General features: G+C 35.9%; 1 long non-coding RNA gene across 1 annotated transcript; it reads left to right on the top strand.

The window, feature by feature from the left end:
• Positions 1-235: 235 nt before the first annotated feature.
• Positions 236-21,624, top strand: LOC112133118 (uncharacterized). The gene is made up of 5 exons (XR_008524694.2): positions 236-625; positions 2,497-2,690; positions 5,491-5,840; positions 15,799-15,833; positions 21,396-21,624. It is a non-coding gene; the product is annotated as an uncharacterized LOC112133118 (long non-coding RNA).
• Positions 21,625-23,168: the final 1,544 nt, after the last annotated feature.

Below are 23,168 nucleotides of genomic sequence, written 5' to 3'. Positions count from 1 at the left end.
ATGGCCTCTAAAATGACTTCCTGAAGAATACTAAATGGACTCTCTATTCAAGCATGTGATATTTGTCAGGCCTCTGAGCCCAAGCTAAGCCATCATACCCCCTGTGACCTGCATGTACACATCCAGATGGCCAGTGCCTGCCTTAACTAATGACATTCCACCACAAAAGAAGTGAAAATGGCCTGTTCCTGCCTTAACTGATGACATTGTCTTGTGAAATTCCTTCTCCTGGCTCATTCTGGCTCAAAAGCTCCCCTACTGAGCACCTTGTGACCCCCACTCTGCCTGCCAGAGAACAATCCCCTTTGACTGTAATTTTCCATTATCTACCCAAATCCTATAAAATGGCCCCACCCCTATCTCCCTTACCTGACTCTCTTTTTGGACTCAGCCCACCTGCACCCAGGTGAAATAAACAGCCATGTTGCTCACACAAAGCCTGTTTGGTGGTCTCTTCACATGGATGCGAGTGAAATTTGGTGCCATGACTCGGATTGGGGGACCTCCCTTGGGAGATCAATCCCCTTATCTCCTGTTCTTTGCTCCGTGAAAAAGATCCACCTACGTACGACCTCAGGTCCTCAGACCCACCAGCCCAAGGAACATCTCACCAATTTTAAATCAGGTAAGCGGCCTCTTCTTACTCTCTTCTCCAGCCTCTCTCACTATCCCTCAACCACTTTTTCCTTTCCACCCTTCAATCTCTCCCTTCTCTTAATTTCAATTCCTTTCATTTTCTGGTAGAGACAAAGGAGACACGTTTTTTCCATGGACCCAAAACTCCGGCGCTGGTCACAGACTAGGGAAGGCAGACTTCCCTTGGTGTTTAATCAGGGATACCTCTGATTATTCACCCAGGTTTCAGAGGTGTCAGACCATGCAGGGACGCCTGCCTTGATCCTTCGCCCTTAGCGGCAAGTCCCACTTTTCTGGGGAAGGGGCAAGTACCCCAACCCCTTCTCTCCATGTCTCTACCCCTTCTCCGCCTTTCTGGGGGGCAAGAAACCCCCAACCCCTTCTCCTTCACCCTGAGCGGCAAGTCCCGCTTTTCTAGAGGGGCAAGTACCCCAATCTCGTTTCTCTGTGCCTCAATCCCTTATTTCCGTGCCCCGACCTCTTATCTCTGCACCCAATCCCTTATTTCCGTGCCCCAACCTCTTATATCTCTGTGCCCCAATCCCTTATTTCCGTGCCCCAACCTCTTATATCTCTGCACCCCAATCCCTTATTTCCACACCCCGACCTCTTATCTCTGTGCCCCATCCCTTATTTCTGTGCCCCGACCTCTTATCTCTGCACTCTAACCCCTTTCCTGCTTTTCTGGAAGGTAAGAACCCCCAAACCCCTTCCTTCTGTGTCTCTACTCTCTTTTCTCTAGGCTTGCTTCCTTTACTATGGGCAACCTTCCACCCTCCATTCCTCCTTCTTCTCCCTTAGCCTGTGTCCTCAAAAACTTAAAACCTCTTCAACTCTCACCTGACCTAAAATCTAAGCATCTTATTTTCTTCTGCAATGCCACTTGACCCCAATACAAACTCGACAGTAGTTCCAAATAGCCAGAAAATGGCACTTTCAATTCTTCCATCCTACAAGATCTAAATCATTCTTGTCATAAAATGGGCAAATGGTCTGAGGTGCCTGATGTCCAGGCATTCTTTTACACATTGGTCCCTTCCTAGTCTCTGTGCCCAATGCAACTCATCCCAAATCTTCCTTCTTTCCCTCCCACCTGTCCCCTCAGTCCCAACCCCAAGCGTCACTGAGTCTTTCTAATCTTCCTTTTCTACAGATCCATCTGACCTCTCCCTTCCTCCCCAGGCTGCTCCTCGCCAGGCTGAGCTAGGTCCCAATTCTTCCTCAGCCTCTGCTCCTCCACCCTATAATCCTTTTATCACCTGCCCTCCTCACACCTGGTCTGGCTTACAGTTTCATTCCATGACTAGCCCTCCCTCACCTGCCCAGCAATTTACTCTTAAAAAGGTGGCTGGAGCTAAAGGCATAGTCAAGATTAATGCTCCTTTTTCTTTTTCCCAAATCAGATAGTGTTTAGGCTCTTTTTTCATCAAATATAAAAATCCAGCCCAGTTCATGACTCGTTTGGCAGCAACCCTGAGACACTTTACAGCCCTGGACCCTAAAAGGTCAAAAGGCCATCTTATTCTCGAAATACATTTTATTACCCAATCTGCTCCCAACATTAAATAAAACTCCAAAAATTAAATTCCAGCCCTCAAACCCCACAACAGGATTTAATTAACCTTGCCTTCAAGGTGTACAATGATAGAAAAAAGTTGCAATTCCTTCCCTCCACTGTGAGACAAACTCCAGCCACATCTCCAGCACACAAGAACTTCCAAATGCCTGAACCGCAGTGGCCAGGCATTCCTCCAGAACCTCCTCCCCCAGGAGCTTTCTACAAGTGCCAGAAATCCAGCCACCAGGCCAAGGAATGCCCACAGCCCGGGATTCCTCCTAAGCCACATCCCATCTGTGCAGGACCCCTCTGGAAATCAGACTGTCCAACTCACCTGGCAGCCACTCCCAGAGCCCCTGGAACTCTGGCCCAAGGCTCTCTGACTCCTTCCCAGATCTTCTTGGCTTAGCAGCTGAAGACTGACACTGGCCGATCGCCTCTGAAGCCCCCTAAACCATCACAGATGCCGAGCTTCAGGTAACTCTCACAGTGGAAGGTAAGTCCATCCCCTTCTTAATTAATAGGGAGGCTACCCACTCCACATTACCTTATTTTCAAGGGCCTGTTTCCCTTGCCTCCTTAACTGTTGTTGGTATTGACAGCCAGGCTTCTAAACCTCTTAAAACTCCCCAACTCTGGTGCCAACTTAGACAATACTCTTTTAAGCACTCCTTTTAGTTATCCCCACCTGCCCAGTTCCCTTATTAGGCTGAGACACTTTAACTAAATTATCTGCTTCCCTGACTATTCCTGGATTATAGCTACATCTCACTACTGCCCTTCTTCCCAATCGAAAGCCTCCTTTGCGTCCCCCTCTTGTATCCCCCACCTTAACCCACAAGTATAAGATACCTCTACTCCCTCCTTGGTGACCGATCATGCACCCCTTACCATCTCATTAAAACCTAATCACCCTTACCCCACTCAATGCCAATATCCCATCCCACAGCATGCTTTGAAAGGTTAAAGCCTGTTATCACTCGCCTGCTACAGCATGGCCTTATAAAACCTATAAACTCTCCTTAAAATTCCCCCATTTTACCTGTCCTAAAACCAGTCAAGCCTTACAGGCTAGTTCAGGATCTACGCCTTATCAACCAAATTGTTTTGCCTATCCACCCCATGGTGCCAAACTCATATACTCTCCTATCCTCAATACCTCCCTCCACAGTCCATTATTCTGTTTTGGATCTCAAACATGCTTTCTTTACTATTCCTTTGCACCCGTCATCCCAGCCTCTCTTCACTTTCACTTGGACTGACCCTGACACCCATTAGTCTCAGCAAATTACCTGGGCTGTACTGCCGCAAGGCTTCACAGACAGCCCCCATTACTTCAGTCAAGCCCAAATTTCATCCTCATCTGTTACCTATCTTGGCATAATTCTCATAAAAGCACATGCGCTCTCCCTGCTGATCAAGTCTGATTAATCTCCCAAACCTCAATCCCTTACAAAACAACAACTCCTTTCCTTCCTAGGCATGGTTAGTGCGGTCAGAATTCTTACACAAGAGCCAGGACCGCACCCTGTAGCCTTTCTGTGCAAACAACTTGACCTTACTGTTTTAGCCTAGCCCTCATGTCTCCGTGCAGCGGCTGCTGCCACCCTAATACTTTTAGAGGCCCTCAAAATCACAAACTATGCTCAACTTACTCTCTACATTTCTCATAACTTCCAAAGACTATTTTCTTCCTCATACCTGATGCATATACTTTCTGTTCCCCGGCTCCTTCAGCTGTACTCACTCTTTGTTAAGTCCCACAATTACCATTGTTCCTGGCCCGGACTTCAATCCAGCCTCCCACATTATTCCTGATACCACACCTGACCCCCATGACTGTATCTCTCTGATCCACCTGACATTCACCCCATTTCCCCATATTTCCTTCTTTCCTGTTCCTCACCCTGATCACGTTTGATTTATTGATGGCAGTTCCACCAGGCCTAATCGTCACACACCAGCAAAGGCAGGCTATGCTATATAGCACAAGCCACTGGCCCGCGTCTTAGAACCTCTCATTTCCTTTCCATTGTGGAAATCTATCCTCAAGGAAATAACTTCTCAGTGTTCCATCTGCTATTCTACTACTCCTCAGGGATTATTCAGGCCCCCTCCCTTCCCTACACATCAAGCTCAAGGATTTGCCCCCATCCAGGACTGGCAAGTTAGCTTTACTCAACATGCCCCGGGTCAGATAACTAAAATACCTCTTAGTCTAGGTAGACACTTTCACTGGATAGGTAGAGTCCTTTCCTACAGGGTCTGAGAAGGCCACCGCAGTCATTTCTTCCCTTCTGTCAGACATAATTCCTCAGTTTAGCCTTCCCACCTCTATATAGTCTGATAACAGACCAGCCTTTATTAGTCAAATCAGCCAAGCAGTTTTTCAGGCTCTTAGTATTCAGTGAAACCCTTATATCCCTTATGGTCCTCCATCTTCAGGAAAAGTAGAACGGACTAAAGGTCTTTTAAAAACACACCTCACCAAGCTCAGCCACCAACTTAAAAAGGACTGGACAATACTTTTACGACTTTCCCTTCTCAGAAGTCAGACCTGTTCTCAGAATGCTACAAGGTACAGCCCATTTGAGCTCCTGTATAGACGCTCCTTTTTATTAGGCCCCAGTCTCATTCCAGACACCAGACCAACTTAGACTGTGCCCCAAAAAAACTTGTCATCCCTGCTATCTTCTGTCTAGTCATACTCCTATTCACCATTCTCAACTACTCATACATGCCCTGCTCTTGTTTACACTGCCGGTTTACACTGTTTCTCCAAGCCATCACAGCTGATATCTCCTGGTGCTATCCCCAAACTGCCACTCTTAACTCTTGAAGTAAATAAATAATCTTTGCTGGCAGGACTATGCTGAATCTCCTTAGGCACTCTCTAATCAGATGTCCTGAGTCGTCCCAATTCTTAGACCTTTTATACCTGTTTTTCTCGTTCTCTTATTCCATTTAGTTTTTCAATTCATACAAAACTGTATCCAGGCCATCACCAATAATTCTAAATGACAAATGTTCCTTCTAACAACCCCACAATATCATCCCTTACCACAGAATCTTCCTTCAGCTTAATCTCTCCCACTCTAGGTTCCCCCACTGCCCCTAATCCCGCTCGAAGCAGCCCTGAGAAACATCGCCCATTATCTCTCCATACTACCCCCAAACATTTTCACCATCCCAACACTTTACCACTATTTCATTTTATTTTTCTTATTAATATAAGAAGACAGGAATGTCAGGCCTCTGAGCTCAAGCTAAGCCATCATATCCAATGTGATCTGCAGGTACACATCCAGATGGCCAGTTCCTGCCTTAACTGATGATATTCCACCACAAAAGAAGTGAAAATGGCCTGTTTCTGCCTTAACTGATGACATTGTCTTGTGAAATTCCTTCTCCTGGCTCATCCTGGCTCAAAAGCTCCCCTACTGAGCACCTTGTGACCCCCACTCTGCCTGCCAGAGAACAACCCCCTTTGACTGTAATTTTCCTTTATCCACCCAAATCCTATAAAACGGCCCACCCCTATCTCCCTTCCCTGACTCTCTTTTTGGACTCAGCCCGCCTGCACCCAGGTGAAATAAACAGCCATGTTGCTCACACAAAGCCTGTTTGGTGGTCTCTTCACACGGACGTGAGTGAAAATACTTTTCAGGTTACTATTATTTGACATTTGTTTATGATTACAGATAACACATTTATCCAATTGAAACTGCCTTTACAAAAATTATAACTGAGGAAATTATGACAGTGAAAGAGATCAGACTTAACTGACTCCATCTTGCTTCTAACATTTAAGCTGTCCTTATTCATTCCTGGGCATAGGCCAAACTAACCTTGGGAAGGAATTCAGTCTATGGTTTGACTCTGAAACAAAATTGATAATAGCCCTTTCTTGAAAAGACCCCCTTCTTGCCTGGGGACCAGTCTGTCTTTGCAGGACTAACAAATTAGCTACAAGATTATGGGTTAGAGCCACTACCTGCCAAATTATCTTTAAAAACGCAGATCCCCGAATGCTCGGGGAGACTAATTTGAGTAATAATAAAACTCAGGTCTCCTGCACATCCAGCTCTGCATGAATTACTCTTTCTCCATTGGAATTCCCCTGTCTTGATAAATTGGCTCTGTCTAGACAACAGACAAGGTGAACCCACTGGGTGGTTACACTATTTTCAGTAGAAATATTATAAGGTAAAAAATCAAATTTTATTCAGATTTCTATTAAATGTAGTAAAAATATAGATGATTAAATTTGGAAATATTTGATGCTGCCAATTCTCATTTTAAAAATGATTTTCATTATTTTGTCTAATCTAATTCACCTAAAAACACAAATATACAAGATTTATCAGAAATTAAGCCCTTTTGAAATGGAGACAATGATCCTTTTGTTAACAACTCATACAAAGACTTGAATATTCATGTTATCCTCTTCTGAGTACATTTAGAAATTTTTTTTTTTACCTTCATAACTTCAATATATGTCTTCCAGTGAAGGCTGTATAGTTAATTTTAAATTCTAGCATAGTTTGACCTTTTATTTTGACATTCAGTCATCTCTATTTTAAAAATCTGGCTTGATGATTGTTTTACTGAGGACATGCCTCATGGATTTTCAGATGACTTTTAATGTGCTGTTATTCTCCATTTAATCATTTCAAATCTATTAAAGATATCAGCATAGTTCCTTAGATTGTCATTAAAAGACTTTAAAAATGGCTCAGTACTGCAATTTCTTCATATTGCTCCATCTAGATAAACATTAAGCAACCATTACATTAAGCTTTGCCCATTAGATGAATAGAGAACATGCTTCAAAGGCACAATTTATCTGCTCAGAGTTCAAGAAAATCCTTGCTTTAACTTTGATATTTGCTCTGTCTACTTTGTACGGATTCCTGAATCATGTCTCTTCAGTAACGTTGCTTACTAATCATAAAAATAAAGGAATATAGAAGAATTTTTACTTGCCAAATTTTCTTTTTAGTATGGCTTTGTTTTTATCAAAATAAAAGAGTATATTTCCTCTTTAAAAATTATTCTGAACTTTCAGTTTTTCTAAATTCCAGGCTAATTACAATCCCAGTTAATCTAAGGGCAAATCATTTTTTCAGGATAGTTCAGAATAAACTTTGACCCACCTCTTCCTCATTTTATATTAATATATATGAGCTCACCAAGACTGCCTTAATGTTCCTGTCAGCTTTAGTTAACTTTAGAAAGATTTCTTCCTGACTATAGGGCTGACCTCCCTTTTCTCAGAGCATTTACTTTAGAAAACTTGTAATTTAGCCCTTTTTCTCCTTTGAAATGTAAATCTTCTCCCAGCTTTGCAGGAGTTTTTAAAACCCAAAGAATGTTTCTCAAGGAATGTTTTCTCTGGGAGCTATCCTTTTGAAATGTAATAAAAGGAGCTAGTGCCTACTCTTATCTTCCAGTCTCTGTGGGAAGGTAGGAGCACAACTTCAATGAGTGACAATTAGCACTAACATTCTAATTATTGGCCTAATCACATTGATCTCTACAGTCCTACAGTGTTTTTCTACTAGCTCACCCCAGGGCCTAAGCATCTTCCTGCCTTTTGTTTCAGTGGAGTTCAGCCCAGTCTCTCTGTCCTATTGCAATCATATTAAATAGATTTCCTTGCTTGTTTAACTCTGTCAGGTGCAATTTCTTAGATATGGCTATACAAGAGTTACATTCATTCCTAAAAAAAGAAAGTGCACAAGCTGAAATTTAGGGCTCACTTAATATGGGGGCCTAATAATAAATATAATAGCAACACTAAAATGTATTGGGAGCTTACTATGTGAAATACATTATTAATTTAAATCAACTTATTGAATCATGAAAACCAACACACACACACACACACACACACACACACACGCACGCACAAACACACAAGTCTGTATATTTCCCAGTAATTACCTAGTGGAATAAGTACAGTGCTTTGCAATACAGATCAATACTTAGGTACTGGATATTAAAAAGAAAAAGTTGTCATAAATTCAAAAAGTATTGAATTTTTTACTTAACATAAAAACAAATATTAATAAACATACTTTTGCAAAAACTTGCATTTTCTCATAAATACCATCTGTAATCGGGGTTCCAACAATGCCAATGAGGTAATAAAATGGAGGGCACAGTCAGCCTTGTCACATGCCAGGCAACTAAAGAAAAGGATGCTGTTACAGAGAGTCACAAGTTCTTTCTGCCAATGGGAGATAATGGAGCTCTCTCATTTAAATGAAGTCTTACTGGCTGGTGAAAGGGAACTCTTTATGCTCTTTGGTTATTTTCTGGGTCTACTGACTTTTTTATTGATTTATTTCCCTACCCTAGAATCTGCTCTGAGATGTGCACCCTAACTGCTAACTTCCAATACTCTATCTGTTCACCAAGCAAAGTAAAATCCTATTTTGTAAATTTCACAATATACCCTGAGTAAAAATATATTTTTTAATCAGCTTTTTCTTACAGCAGAAAAAGTTCAAATTCCCAATATTCCAGTAGAAAAGGTTAAAAAGCAATGCTTAGTTTTCTTTCATTCAAAAGTCAATGAAAAGAAAAAAATACAAGTTAAGGTTTCCAAGTCAATTATATTTTAAAAGAAGTAAATATTCATATTCTGATAAATATACATAATGTGAGATAATTTGATGCTGAACAGATGAAGTTATACTATTTAATAATTAGTTCCATTAGTTCCCTTGCTATTGTCTATTTTCCTATTTTGCTGTCTTCATTAAATAAGATATGTACCTCTTTGGAAATACTGATGAAAATAAATAAGCCAGAAAATGTTCACTATAGTCGACATTTAGGATTTTTTAAAGCAGGGATGCTTTTCTCCAATGTTCACAACACTGACTTATTCCCCTTCATTTAAACTCACAAAATTTAAAACACACAATGACATACAAGTTTAGATACCTTGGAAGATTTTTGAGGGCAGAGTTTGGTTCTATTTTTGTTTCAATCACACAGAGAGCATAAAAAATGAAAATTAAATCTGAGGTTTATAGAATTATATACATTAAGAATGTAGGGTTTTATAAAAAATAAGTTGTATATTTTTAAGTATTTTTGCTTTTATTCTTCTCTCAAATTTATTTATACCTAACCTCCTGTGAAAATTTAACCATTTTCTAAGTATTCTGTTTAAATATTGTAATATTTACAGAAAAGCATTGTGAACACCAACTACACACACATCGACATCATGCCAAACGGAATCTATATCTGTATATAGACAAATACAACAAACAAAATACCAAAGAATACACTACCAGTCAGAGTAACAAACGCTATTATAGGATTCCCAATTAAGTCAGGGAAAATTAGAAACACCTGGAGGTGTATCAGGTTGATATTATTCCTTGGTTCCAGTGAGGAAACAAAAGAAAATATTTCTCAGAAATAAATATTTATCAAATTATTCTTCTCAAGTTTTCTAAAAATTATGATATATGAAATAAGAGCTTTTAAGAGAAGTAGGAAACTTGTATTTGGAACTGAAAAAATGAGGCAGAATGTATTATGAAGAGATTTAAAAAAATGAAAATAGAAAAAGGTAAAAATATAAGAAAGGTAGAATAAAAAGTTCTCACAAACATCTAAACGGGGTCCTAGAAAAAAACGGACAGATAATGGGATAGAGGAAATATTTGAGAGGGATTAAGTATTTTTTTAGAACTAATAAAACAAGTGAGCCAGAGGAAGAGAAACCTCAGTCGAATAAATGGGAAAATGTTAGCAAAAATACCAGAATAATACAAAATGAAAACCTTAAAACTAACTAGAACAAAAACATTTTTGACATGAACAGTCAGTAGAAGCCATAGTAAACACAGAACTATATTCAAAGGTCAAAAAAAGTATTTGTCAAAGTTTTGTGCCAAACAAGTGTTTTTACTAGTTTTCTATTGCTGCTACAATATGTTACCATGAATAGAGTGGTTTAAATGATGGAAATGAATTATCTTACAGTTCTTGTTCTTTTGGAGGCTCTGAGATAAGTCATTTCTTTGCCCTCTCCAACGACTACAAGCCACTCTGTTTCTTCACTCATAGCCTTTCCTTCATCTTCAAAGTTGGCAACACATGTCTGACCCTGTTCCCATCTTTACATCTCTTTTTCCTTTCTTTTTTTGAAACAGGGTCTTGATGTGTTGCCTATCCTGGAGTACAATGGCATGATCACAACTCACTGCATCATCAAATTCCTGGGCTCAAGTAATCCTCCTACCTCAGCCTCCTAAGTAGCTGGGTCTAAAGGCATGTGCCACCATGCTTGGTTTTTTTTGTGTGTTTGTTTTAGTAAAGATGGGGGTCTTGATCTGTTGCCCAGGCTGACCTCTAACTCATGGACTCAAGTGATCCTCCCACCTCAGTATCTCAAAGTACTAGGATTATAGGCATGAGCCACTAATCTATCTTACATCTCTTTTTCTGACCTCAGAAATTACACTGGACCCACCTGAAAAGCCCCGGCTAATCACCTTATTTCAAGATCAGCTGGTTAGCAAACTTAATTTCACTTGCTAGCTTAATTCCCCTTTGTCATGCAATCTAATGTATTCACAGGTCCCAGGAACAGAGCATAGTTATCTTTGAAGGGCAATATTGTGCCCATTACATTATCTCCCATAAGCAAAGACAAATTTAATTTTCACATTAAAAAATAAGGCTGGGCACAGTGGCTCACACCTGTAATCCTAGCACTTTGGGAGGCCGAGGCGGGCGGATCATCTGAGGTCAGGAGTTCAAGACCAGTCTGGTCAACATGGTGAAACCCTGTCTCTACTAAAACTACAAAAATTAGATGGGCATGGTGGCACATACCTGTCATCCCAGCTACTTGGGAGGCTGAGGCAGGAGAATTGTTTGAACCTGGGAGGCGGAAGTTGCAGTGAGCCAAGATCATGCCACTGTACTCCAGCCTGGGTGACAGAGCAAGATCCTGTCTCAAAATAAAATAAAATAAAAAATAAGAAGTATTACTACCAATGACATGTATTCAAAGAATTTAAAAGGGATATGTTTCAGGTAGAAAAGCATAACCTCCTGAAGTATCGGTAATATAAAGCACGAAGAAAAGTTTTGTAAGTAAATAAAAATTTTAGAAAAAAATGCAAAACAATTTATGTAAAATGCTCATGTCACTGGTGTCTATTTGGAGGAAGTTAAAAGTAGACATAAGTAAAATAATAAACAACAGTAATCTTGTGGTGAATGAATACAATATTTGAATTATTCATATTTTCATAAGGCTGGTGCTAAGATAACTTTACTAATCAAATTACTTCACTCCTGCATAGTAAAAGGTGAAGTGTATTGACTAAAATAATAAGATTAAATATAGTTCTGATAGATGCAGGAGGCAGATAAGGGAACCTGCACAGAGTCTTGCCTGGGCATGCCCACAAGGGACTGGGGGCCTGCGTGTGCACCGGGAGAATGGGGTGGAGCCACCAGGAATTCATGCCTTATGCAGGGGGAGGAGCTGGGCCTCTTTAGCTCCTGTGTGGTGGCCTCCTATTCAATCTGTGAGGTGGGAGCCTGTTGGCTGGACCCCCTCTTACTTGCTGTGAGCTTTCTTTTAATAAATTCCACTCTCCTCACCCTTCAATGTGTCTGCGTGCCTATTTTTCCTAGTTGTGAGACAAAAACCAGTATTTTATCTAAGCTAAGGAGCAAAAAATTTTGCACCAATTTTTATACCGTACAGTGAATATGGAAATTAAAGCCGACCACCCAATAACATAAGTAAATAAAGAAAAAGAGCTAAAACTTTGTAGATAAATACAAAGAAAGCCAAAAGGTGGTCAAAGCCCATGTATCAATAATCACAAAACACTCTTTTAAAAGGTAGTAAATCATCATTTTGGGTATTAAAACAAACCAGATATAACATATGCCTGGATATTTAAAAGGTACATCTGAACTTACATTACAGAATTGTCAAAGGTTTTTGTGTGGTCATGCAGTGGTTTGAAAACTAATACAAAGGAAATATAAGCAACTTTTAATTATAAATTTTATATATTGTTAAATATGAAAAGGACTGTTATGATTTGAATTACGTGCCCCTGAAACGCATGTTGAAGTCCTAAACCTTAGTACCTCAGGAAGTGAACCTGTATGGGACTGAAATAATCTCACATATAATTCATTCAATTATCATGGGTTCATAATGGAGTAGGGTGGGACCCAATCTAGTATGACAGGTGTTGTTATAAAAAGAGGATAGTTTAAAACAGATATGCTTACAGATAGAATGCCATTTGAACAGGAAAGCAGAGGTTGCATGATGTATCTACAAGCCAGGCATTCCAAAGATTTCCATGGAATAGATTCTTCCTCACAGCATTAAAAAGATACAGCATTGCTGTCACCTTGATCTCATACTACTAGGTTCCTGAACTATTTAGACAACAAATTAATATTCTTTAATTCACCCAATTTGTGGTACTTTGTATACGAGTACTAGCAAATCAATAGAGGAAGTAAATTCTAAAGCTCTATAATTACAGTGCAGATTCAAGAAACAATATACATTTGATAATCTACACAAATAAATAAATTTAATCTTTAAATAGTAATCTTCCCAGAAATGGATAAACAAAGTATGGTATAACCATATACTAGAATACTATTCAGTGCTGAAATAAACCATCAAGCAATGCAAAAACATGAGTGAATATTATATTCATATTACAAAATGAAGGAAGTTACTCAAAAAGGCTACATATTGTATGATATTGTTTATATAACATTCTAGAAAAAGCAAGACCATAGATATGGTAAACAGATAATTGGCTGGGAGGGGTTTGGGGCTTGCAGTGAGTTGAATAACTAAAGTAAAGAGCAGATTTTAGGATGGCAAAATGATTTTGTGTGGTACTACAACAGTAGTAGATAACACTAAATATTTTTTAAAACCCATAAAAACTTACTATATGAAGTAAGCCTATTTTATGCAGATTAAACAATATTTAGGAGGTCATGGCACCCCAGGATTAAATGCAGACAAAAGAATCTAACCATATAACAAATGTATAAAATTAACCCACTGAAGAGGGTAGGAGAAAAGTTGCTGTCAGTTAATTCAGCAATGGTCTAATGTCTGTTCTCATGCTGCTATAAAGAACTAACTGAGACTGGGTAAATTTATGAAGATAAGAAGTTTAATTGACCCACAGTTCCACAGGCTGTACGGGATGCATGCCTGGGAGGCCTCAGGAAACTTATAATCATGGCAGAAGGCCTAGGGGAAAGCAAGTACCTTCTCCAAATGGCAGAGAGGGAGACACAGAGGGTGAAGGGGAAAGTGCCAAACACTTTTAAACCATCAGATCTCATGAGAACTCAATCACTTTAATGGGAACAGCAAGGGGGAATTTTGCTCCCATGATCCAATCACCTCGCACCTGGTCCCTTCCCCAACATGAGATTTGGTTGGGACACAGAGTCAAAGTCTATCACTGGCCTAAATAACTTTAGAGACAAAGGAAAACTGTAAGACAAATGGCGAACGGGGCTATACATAAGCATAGTAATATACTTGGTAAAATTGTTTAGCATAGTAGTACAGGATAACAATTCTAATACTGCTGTGCATGTGTAGTATAGTTAGGCAATTAAGTGAATTATGGTGGTGACAGATTTCTCACTGTTGAAATCAGAGCATACAGACAAGCAATGTAGATGACTGAAATTATTTATGAAGTACTAGATTAGAGTCAGAGAATTCAGTATACATTTTCATCTACCCTAATATATATACGGGTTGGTATATATAATATATATATATATAAAATATATACACACATATTTCTAGAAGTTTGTATATGCATGGTTAATATATACACATGTATTTCTTTGCTCTGTCACTTAAAGGGCCTAGAGACAACCTAACTAACAACAATCACATCCATCTAGTACCTAGATGCTGGTTTTATACAACACTTTCAAATATGAGAAAGAAGGGCACACAGAAAAAATAGCTGAGTCTAAGACTAGGGTACAGAATACCGAAGAAGAACTTTATACATCTTGTAGCATCAAAAACAATGATGAGGCTCGTCAAATAGACAAATAAGCCAACTGAAAGTGTTTCCAGCAGACAAAGCTGGAACAAATTGAGTAGGAAAAAAACTTAAAACATTGTGTAGAATTATCACCCAAAATATAAAATACATATTCATAAATCCATTCTGAAATTTAAAAATAATTTATTTAATAAATGGAGTAAATAGATAAATCACACATATAGACAAATTCCAAATTGTTTAAGTAGATAATACATCCTCACTGAGCTGGAACTTAACTCCTCACACCTTTAGTGTGGCCAGTGCATAATGACATCCTTCGAAAGTGTTTCATGAAAAAAGAGAAAATAAAATAACTTTAAAGTGGAGAAATGTGACAAACATAATCTCAGCCAGTTAACTAAGGTTAACATCAGCAGTAATAAGTCATGTTGATATAAAAATGACATTTTATCTCTTGAATCTTTTTCCTCCCCTGACAAAAATTACTTCAGTCTAAACATAGGAAATACAAACAGTTAATTTATAATTTAGGACAGTCTACAAAACATCTGACCAGCACTTCTGAACACTATGAAGGTAATAAAAAACAAGGTAAGGCTGAGCACTAATACAGCTAAGAGTAGTTAGACACATGCTGTCTAAATGTAATGTGTTATCTTGAGTGGGATTCTAAAAGGGAAAATAAACATTAGGTAAAAATTAAGAATTCTGAATAAAGTATGGACTTCACTTATTAGTAATATATCAATATTTATTCATTAGTTATTACAAATATACCAGGCTAATGTTTGATGCTAGCAATAGAAATTACTATAGTATTTTCACAACTTTTGTACAAATATTAATCTATTTTTAAATATAATTTTGAAGAAATATTGCCCAAATGGAAACATAAGAAATTAGTAATATGTATTTCTGTCCTCTAGCCATTAAAGTACAATGTAGAATAACTGGCTTTTGTATTGCTGAAAGAATGAAATCCAGTTATCTGTATACTCCATTTTAATTAATTCTGCAAATTAACCTTTGTTACATTTTTTGTCTTTTTTCAACTTTCTAAAGAATAGTTAAAATGCAATAAAATATTAATCTATGGTCCACAGTTTAATAATGTTTATTAATTTGTTTACCTCTACACTACCACCACAATCAAAATATGTGACATTTCTACCTGTAAAAGGTTCTATTGTGCCCCTTCTCAGCAAAGCGCATCTTATTCATGGTCTCAGGGCAATCACAGATCTGTCTTCTGTCATAATAGATGAGATTTTGAATTGTTAATATTTTATATAAATGTAATAATAAAACATCTGAATCTAGTATATTTTGATGTTAAATTGTATTGGTAAACTATATAACATATGAATATCTTAATTTACTTATCTTCATTGTTGAGTAGTATTCCATTAGGTGATTTTTTACAATTTGTCCATTTGCCTATTAACATACATTTACTTCTTATGTTTGCAATGTTTTAATAACATTGTAAATATTTGCATATAATTTGTGGATTTTTATATTTTGTAGGAAATAACATGATAGTGAAATTGCTGATTCAGATGGTAAGTCCAATTTTAACTTTTTAAACAATAGACAAACTGTTTGCAAAAGAGTGGAATCATTTGCATTCATCAAGGAATGTATAAAACTTCCAGTTACGCTATATCCTCAGCAACTTTTGGTAATGTCAGTCTTTCTCATTTTAACAATTCTAGTGGGTATATAGTGGCCACTTTATTGTGTTTTAATTTGCATTTACCATATAAATCATGATGCTGAACTTTTTTTATTGATCATTTCTTTGTCTTCTTTTGTGAAATGTCTGGTGTAAATATTTTAATCAATTTTATTGAGTTTTTATTGAGTTTTTTATTTCCAATTATGAAATTTTAAATATGTTTGGTATGTTTAGGAAGCAAGCCCATCATCTAACTGTAATGTGCATGTCTTCTCAGTCATTTTGTGATTCTTTCATGTTCTTTTTGGCTGGAGTGCAGTGGCATGATCTCGGCTCACTGCAACCTCCACCCCCCAGGTTCAAGTGATTCTCCTGTGTCAGCCTCCTGAGTAGCTAGCACTACAGGCACGTGCCACCATGCCCAGCTAATTTTTTGTATTTTTAGTAGAGACAGGGTTTCGCCACGTGAGCCAGGATGGTCTTGATCTCCTTACTTCGTGATCTGCCTGCCTCTGCCTCCCAAAGTGCTGGGATTACAGGCATGAACCACCACACCTAGCTCTTCCATGTTCTTAACTGTGTCTCTGAAGAACAAATATTTTAATTTTAAAGAAGTACAATTTATCAATTTTTAAAATTGTTCCCACATTTTCGTTCTAATTAAAATATCTTTTGACCACTGTTAAAGTTATAATTACTGTGTCCTATGATGGCCTAGAGAAGTTTTAGTTTTTATAACGAATTTTTAGTTCATTTTTATAAGTAGCATAAGAAAATGGTTGAATTTTGTTTTTGTCATCTTTTCAAACCATTGTAAAAATAGATTTAGGGAGTTCAAGTGCATTTTTTGTTATGCGGATATATTGTTTATTGGTGAAGACTGGGTTTTTAGTGTAATTATTATCTGATCAATGTAAATTGTACTCTATAGGTAATTTCTCATCACTCACCCCTCTACCATTCTCCCACACTTTGGCATCTTCAATGTCTATTATTCTCCAATGTCTATTATTCCACTCTGTATGTCCATATGTATCCATTGTTTGGCTCCCACTTATAAGTGAGAATATTCAATATTTAGCTTTCTTTTTCTCTGAGTTACTTCACTTAAGATAATGGCCTCCAGTAGATGGTCATTATATAAAGATAAACAGATCAACTCAACAAGAAGATAATACTAAATATATATGCATCCAACATTGGAGTACTAAGATTCGTAAAACAAATACTACTAGACCTGAGAAAAGAGATAGACAGCAATATAATAATAGCCCAGCTCACAGCACTAGACAGATCATCAAGTCAGAAAACTAGCAAAGAAACACTGGAATTAAATTGAACTCTAGACCAAATGGACCTAACAGACATTTACAAAACATTCTACTCAACAACCACAGAATATACATTCTTCTTATCTGGGCATGGAACAGTATCCAAAAAGACCATATTCTAGGTAACAAAACAAGTCTCAATAAATTTCAAAAATTAAAATCATATCAAGTATCTTCTCATACCACAGTGGAATAAAACTGGAAATAAATAACAAGAGGAAGTCTCATAACCATATAAATGCATGGAAGTTGAAGAACATATGACTGAATGGGTCTTTGGATCACTGATAGAATAAAGAGAGAGATTTAAAAACTTTTAGAAACAAATGGAAGTAGAGACCCAACATCAAAAACCTCTGGAATAGAGCAAAAGCAGTGCTGAGAGGGAAATTTATAGTATTAAATGACTATATCGAAAAGATAGAAAAATCTCAAATTAACAACCTAATGTTGCACTTCCAGGACTAGAAAAACCAAGAACAAACAAAACCCAAAGGTAGCAGAAGAAAAAAAAAATAAAAAAGATCAGAGAAGAGCTAAATCAATTTGATAGCAATAAAACAAGTCAGAGGATCAATGAAAGAAAAAGTTGGTTATTTGAAAATATAAACAAAATCGATATACTACGTGCTAGAATAACCAAGAAAATAAGACAGCAGACTAAGATAAGCACAATCAGAAATGAAGGTGACATTACAACTGATACCACAGAAATACAAAAGTTCATCAGAGACTACTATAAACATTTCTACATGCATAAGTTTAAAAACCTAAAGGAAATAGACAAATTCCTGGAAACATACAACCTTCTAATAGTGAGCCAGGAAGACATAGGATTTCTGAAAAATCAATAAGCAGTGAAATTGAATCAATAATAATAATTCTTCCAAAAAATATGCCCAGGAGTAGATGGATTCACAGCTGAATTCTACCAGATGTACAAAGAAGAGCTGGTACCAATTCTACTGAAACTATTCCAAAAACTCAAAGAGGAGAGAATCCTCCCTGATTCTACAAAATCAGTATCACCCTGATACCAAAGCCAGGCAAGGACACAACAACAAAAACTAAAGTACAGGCCAATAGCCCTGGTGAACATAGATGAAAAAAAATCCTTAACAAAAGACTAGCAAACCAAATCCAACAACACATCACAAATATAACATACCATGATCAAGTAGGTTTTATCCAAAGAATGCAAGAATGGTTCGACATATGCAAATAAATAATGTAATTCACCTTATAAGCAGATTTTTAAAATGAGATTATCTCAATAGACGCAGAAAAAGCCTTCAATAAAAATCAGCATCCGTTCATGATAAAAACCCTTAACAAACTACACATTGAAAGAATATACATCAAAATAACAAAAGCTGTATATGACTAACCCACAGCCAACATCATACTGAACAGGGAAAAGTTAAAGAAATTGAAATCGTAAGTGTATTTTCAACTAAAGAACTGAAAGATCTCTGGAATACACTAATGAAAGACGTCATACATGACACAAACAAATGAAAAAGAAAAAAAAACCTCTGATGCTCATTGATTAGATGAATCAATACAGTTAAAATGACAATTCTGCCCAAAGCAATCTGCAGATTCAGTGCACTTTAAACTCTTTAAAAACGATTTCTTTTCCATTACATTTCCTTAACACCGTTTTTCAGAAATCAACTGGCCACATATATTCAGGTATTTTTGAGATAGTCTATTTTGCTTCATTAACCTATCTCTCTTTATACTAATACTACTACTACACTGTTTTGATCATTTTAGATTTATAGAAATATGCAAAATAAATCATGTAAAGGAAGTCCTCCATATTTTCTCTATTTTTTTTTTAAATTGGCTATTCTATGATGTGTACATTCAAATATAAAGTTTGTAATGAGTGTGTTAATTTCACCAAGAATTAGTCAACTGGAATTTGTATTGTAATTGTATTAAATTGATAGAATAATGTTAAGATAATTTAAATTTTAACAATATTGATATTTTCAATATATAAATATTTCATAGCTATGTCTTAATTTCTCTTTGTGACATTTGGACTTCTCATTGTAAAGATCATCTACATGTTTTATTTTATACATCATTAATCATTTCATACTTTTGCATCCTATGGTAAATTGAAAATTTATCTTTTTGAATTTGAATTTCCAATCATTTGTTTATAGTATAAAAGTGTAGTTTTTTCAATATTGGCAAGATATTCTAAAATCTTGTTAAATTTTCTTTTTTCTCACAGCATTTTTGTTGAATGGGATTTACTGAATAATCATATTTTTGCTTATAAACATAGTTTAAAAGATTTTTTAATTCCAACTTTGCACAAGTTTACTATATCTGCAAAATTGGAAATATATGCTACTTTTTTTGCATTACTGCCCTGCTTAGGATCTTTTTGTAATAACAAAGAGCAGTGGTGAGAGTGGACCTTTTTACTCTTCTTGAATTCATAGACATAGCATTCAATCTTTTACTAATAAATACAATATTAATTTTAAATATTTGATGCATATCCTTTATTAGCTTGAAGTTCAATTTTATTTATAACTTTCTGAGTTTTCAGCATGAATAAGTTTTCAGTTGTGCCAAATACTTTTTTATAATCTCTTAATATGTAGAATTGCATTGATTAGTTTTCGTATGAAAAATCAATCTTGAATTCCTGATGTAACACTGCTTGGCCATGTCATATTATGGTTCTTATTTATTGCTGGGTTTGATTATCATCATATCTTCATAAATCCTTATTTGACACCCCACAGGTCAGTTAATTTCTCTAATTATAACCTCTGCCTATACCTGTGCCTTCCTTTAAAAACAGTTGTAAAAATTAGTAAAATGCACTCACTTGTATAACTATTTTACTTACAGTTGTATCAATATTATATTGTAAGATTCATGAAGTCAGAATCTTAGATTTTCTCTAATTTATTCTATTGATAAACTATATAGTAAGACTGAAATATGTGTCAGATTAAAGAATATAACTCATGAAGTTCCAAACACTAAAATACATGACAATATTGTATACATTTTTCCAGATAATTACAAAAACATTGTCTTTGACAGCAAAGTTGGTAATATGACATTGGTTAATGTCTACATTATATGTTTTATTTTCTTGATCTGCAGTCCAATGCTCTACCTTCGAGCTAAACTCCCTCCTGCTATATATTTTATTTTCTATTACTCCATTTGGAAAATTCTTGGGAGGTTAGAGAGGAAGACTATTTTACTGTGTTAACTATGATACACTGTTAAAATAATTTTAGTTTATATTTCATTAGAATAAAATGAAGTGTAATTGTATATGTCCCTATCTAGTCATAAATACTTTGATATTAAATTTTGTTTAAGGTGTACAGTTAATTTTGTGGTCTTCCTACTTAAAATTGCATTTAAATTTTGACTGTATTAACACAGTTTTGAGACTTGAGGGAAAAAAATCCTTTCATTAATCCTAAATAATCTAGAATAATGTAATCTATTTTTTCTAGCAGATTTCAACAGATATTTAAAAGTAAGATTGATGAACTGAAGATTCAAAACATTTGAAACTTTCCATAATATAAATTATTAGAGGAGTTTAGTTTATGAGCATAGAAAAGAGTAAATAGATTGAACATATTCCTATTGTTACCTTTGTATCAAAACTTTTTATCTTATTAAAATGGGTTGGGTTATACTTGATCTAGTAAAATATGTGTATTTTATAAATACAACTTACAAGCAAACATTATGTACCATTTTGTGAGAAAATATGTGTAATTATATAAATTTCTTTAAAATGAAGGTGTTGATACCCAATTTACAAAGTATTAAGGACATTTATTTTTGAACATTGAAAGATATTAATATCCATATATACCTTAAACTATTTCTATGATTCATGCTATTTTATTTTAATAACTATTTTGCCTAAATAATTCAATTGCTAAACTTTGAATTTGTCCAATATTTAGATTGCTTGGAGAATTTTATTTATAAAGATAGTATTGATGTATAGAAGTTATTATGTTTTGAAAACGTTTAGGTAATAACAACCAAATGACAGGATCATGACTTTCTTTTCTTTTCTTTTCTTTTCTTTTTTTTTGAGACAGAATTTTGCTCTTGTTGCCCAGGCTGGAGTGCAGTGGCGCGATTTCGGCTCACCGCAACCTCCGCTTCCCAGGTTTAAGCAATTCTCCTGCCTCACCCTCCGGAGTAGCTGGGATTACAGGCAAGTGCCACCATGTCTGGCTAATTATGACTTTCTTTTCTACAGGGAGAATAAATAATATTCAAGTTGTCTTTCATTTTTAAATAGCCTGCTTTAAAACTTAAAAGTATAGCCACATTTTAAAAAAGTAAAACTTTTAAAATGTACACAACTAAATTCTGAATTATTATAGTGTGACTGAAGAATATTGGATGATGTAATATAATAAAGTATAAAACAAGTATGATTTACCTACTTGTTTTGGTAATAAACATTTTTATATGAAATTGATACAATCAATTCATTTATATATGCTGAAATATTAAAGTCATGATCTTTTTATGAGCCTTCATATTTTAATATTTTGGCAGTAGTGATTTTAAAATAAAGAACATATTTACACAAAATTTTGTTTAGTCTGTAAAATGTAAAGTAAATCAATAAATGCGAATCTTTTTTTACAATGTTAAGATGATCAGTCTGTTGTTTTAATAAGATATAATTGACAACATGTGGTAGCTCAAGCCTGCAATCCCAGCATTTTGGGAGACTGAGGTGGGTGGATCACGAGGTCAGGCGTTCAAGACCAGCCTGGCCAACATTGTGAAACTCCATCTCTATTAAAAATACAAAAAAATTAGCTAGGTGTGGTGGCGTGTGCCTGCAATCCCAGCTACTTAGGAGGGTGAGGCAGGAGAATTGCTTGAACTCAGGAGGCAAAGGTTGCAGTGAGCCAAGATCGCACCACTGCACTGCAGCCTGGGTGAAATAGCGAGACTCTATCTGAAAAAATAAAAAATAAAAAATAAAAATAAAAAAATAAAAAAAGATATGATTACATTTTTTCAAATCTTAGACAATAAAGTTAATCTTGATATATCCCATGATGATTTTAAACTAAGCAAATTTATTTGCAGCAGCAAAATTAATTTCGTAGGTGAATAAACTGAATACTTCCAGTATAAGCCTTCAAAGATCAGTTAAGTGGAAAGTAAACAGGAAACACCCGTCTATTTGAAAAAAGCATTGGCAATTGTGGTGTTTGGCATAAGCTGTATGACAGAGAAAAACAGTAGTTTCAGAAAACATTTATGAAATTTTTAATGACAACATGTTTTTCAATCATTAGTTACAGTTTGATTTATAATCTACAAAGACAGAAATCACTTGCTCTATTTTGTATCTCCCATAAAGCATCTATTTTTCCCTCGCATAAATGTAATATACATTTATCTACTCTCCCCTTTCCTTTTGCACCAGGAAGGACAAGGATTTCTATCTTTGCTATATAAGAAAAGGGAACTCTTTTGAAGGAACATTTTTAATTTCGTCACAAAAGGTGTAAAAACAACAAAAAAAAGTGAAGGGAAGTTAGCTTAACTAAACTAAACTATGTAAAGTGATTCCTAGAGTATTGACATAGACGAAATATCACCAACAGCATACTTCAGATTTTTAAAAAAATATTATATAGTGAAAAAAATAGCTCCTTACTGAAGTTCAACTATTAAAAATATGATACAACATATACATTTCCTAAATAAATTCACTAAGACAGTATAAAATGATATAGTATAGAAATAAATTATTTTTTGAATAATCCAGATTTCAGTAAAAAAATTCTTCTGACTTCATCACAAGAATATGAACATATTTCTTCAAATATTTATAATAT

Source organism: Pongo abelii, chromosome 3, assembly GCF_028885655.2.
Source record: "Pongo abelii isolate AG06213 chromosome 3, NHGRI_mPonAbe1-v2.0_pri, whole genome shotgun sequence".
NCBI lineage: Eukaryota > Metazoa > Chordata > Mammalia > Primates > Hominidae > Pongo > Pongo abelii.
This window is presented reverse-complemented; position numbering and strand designations above follow the sequence as displayed.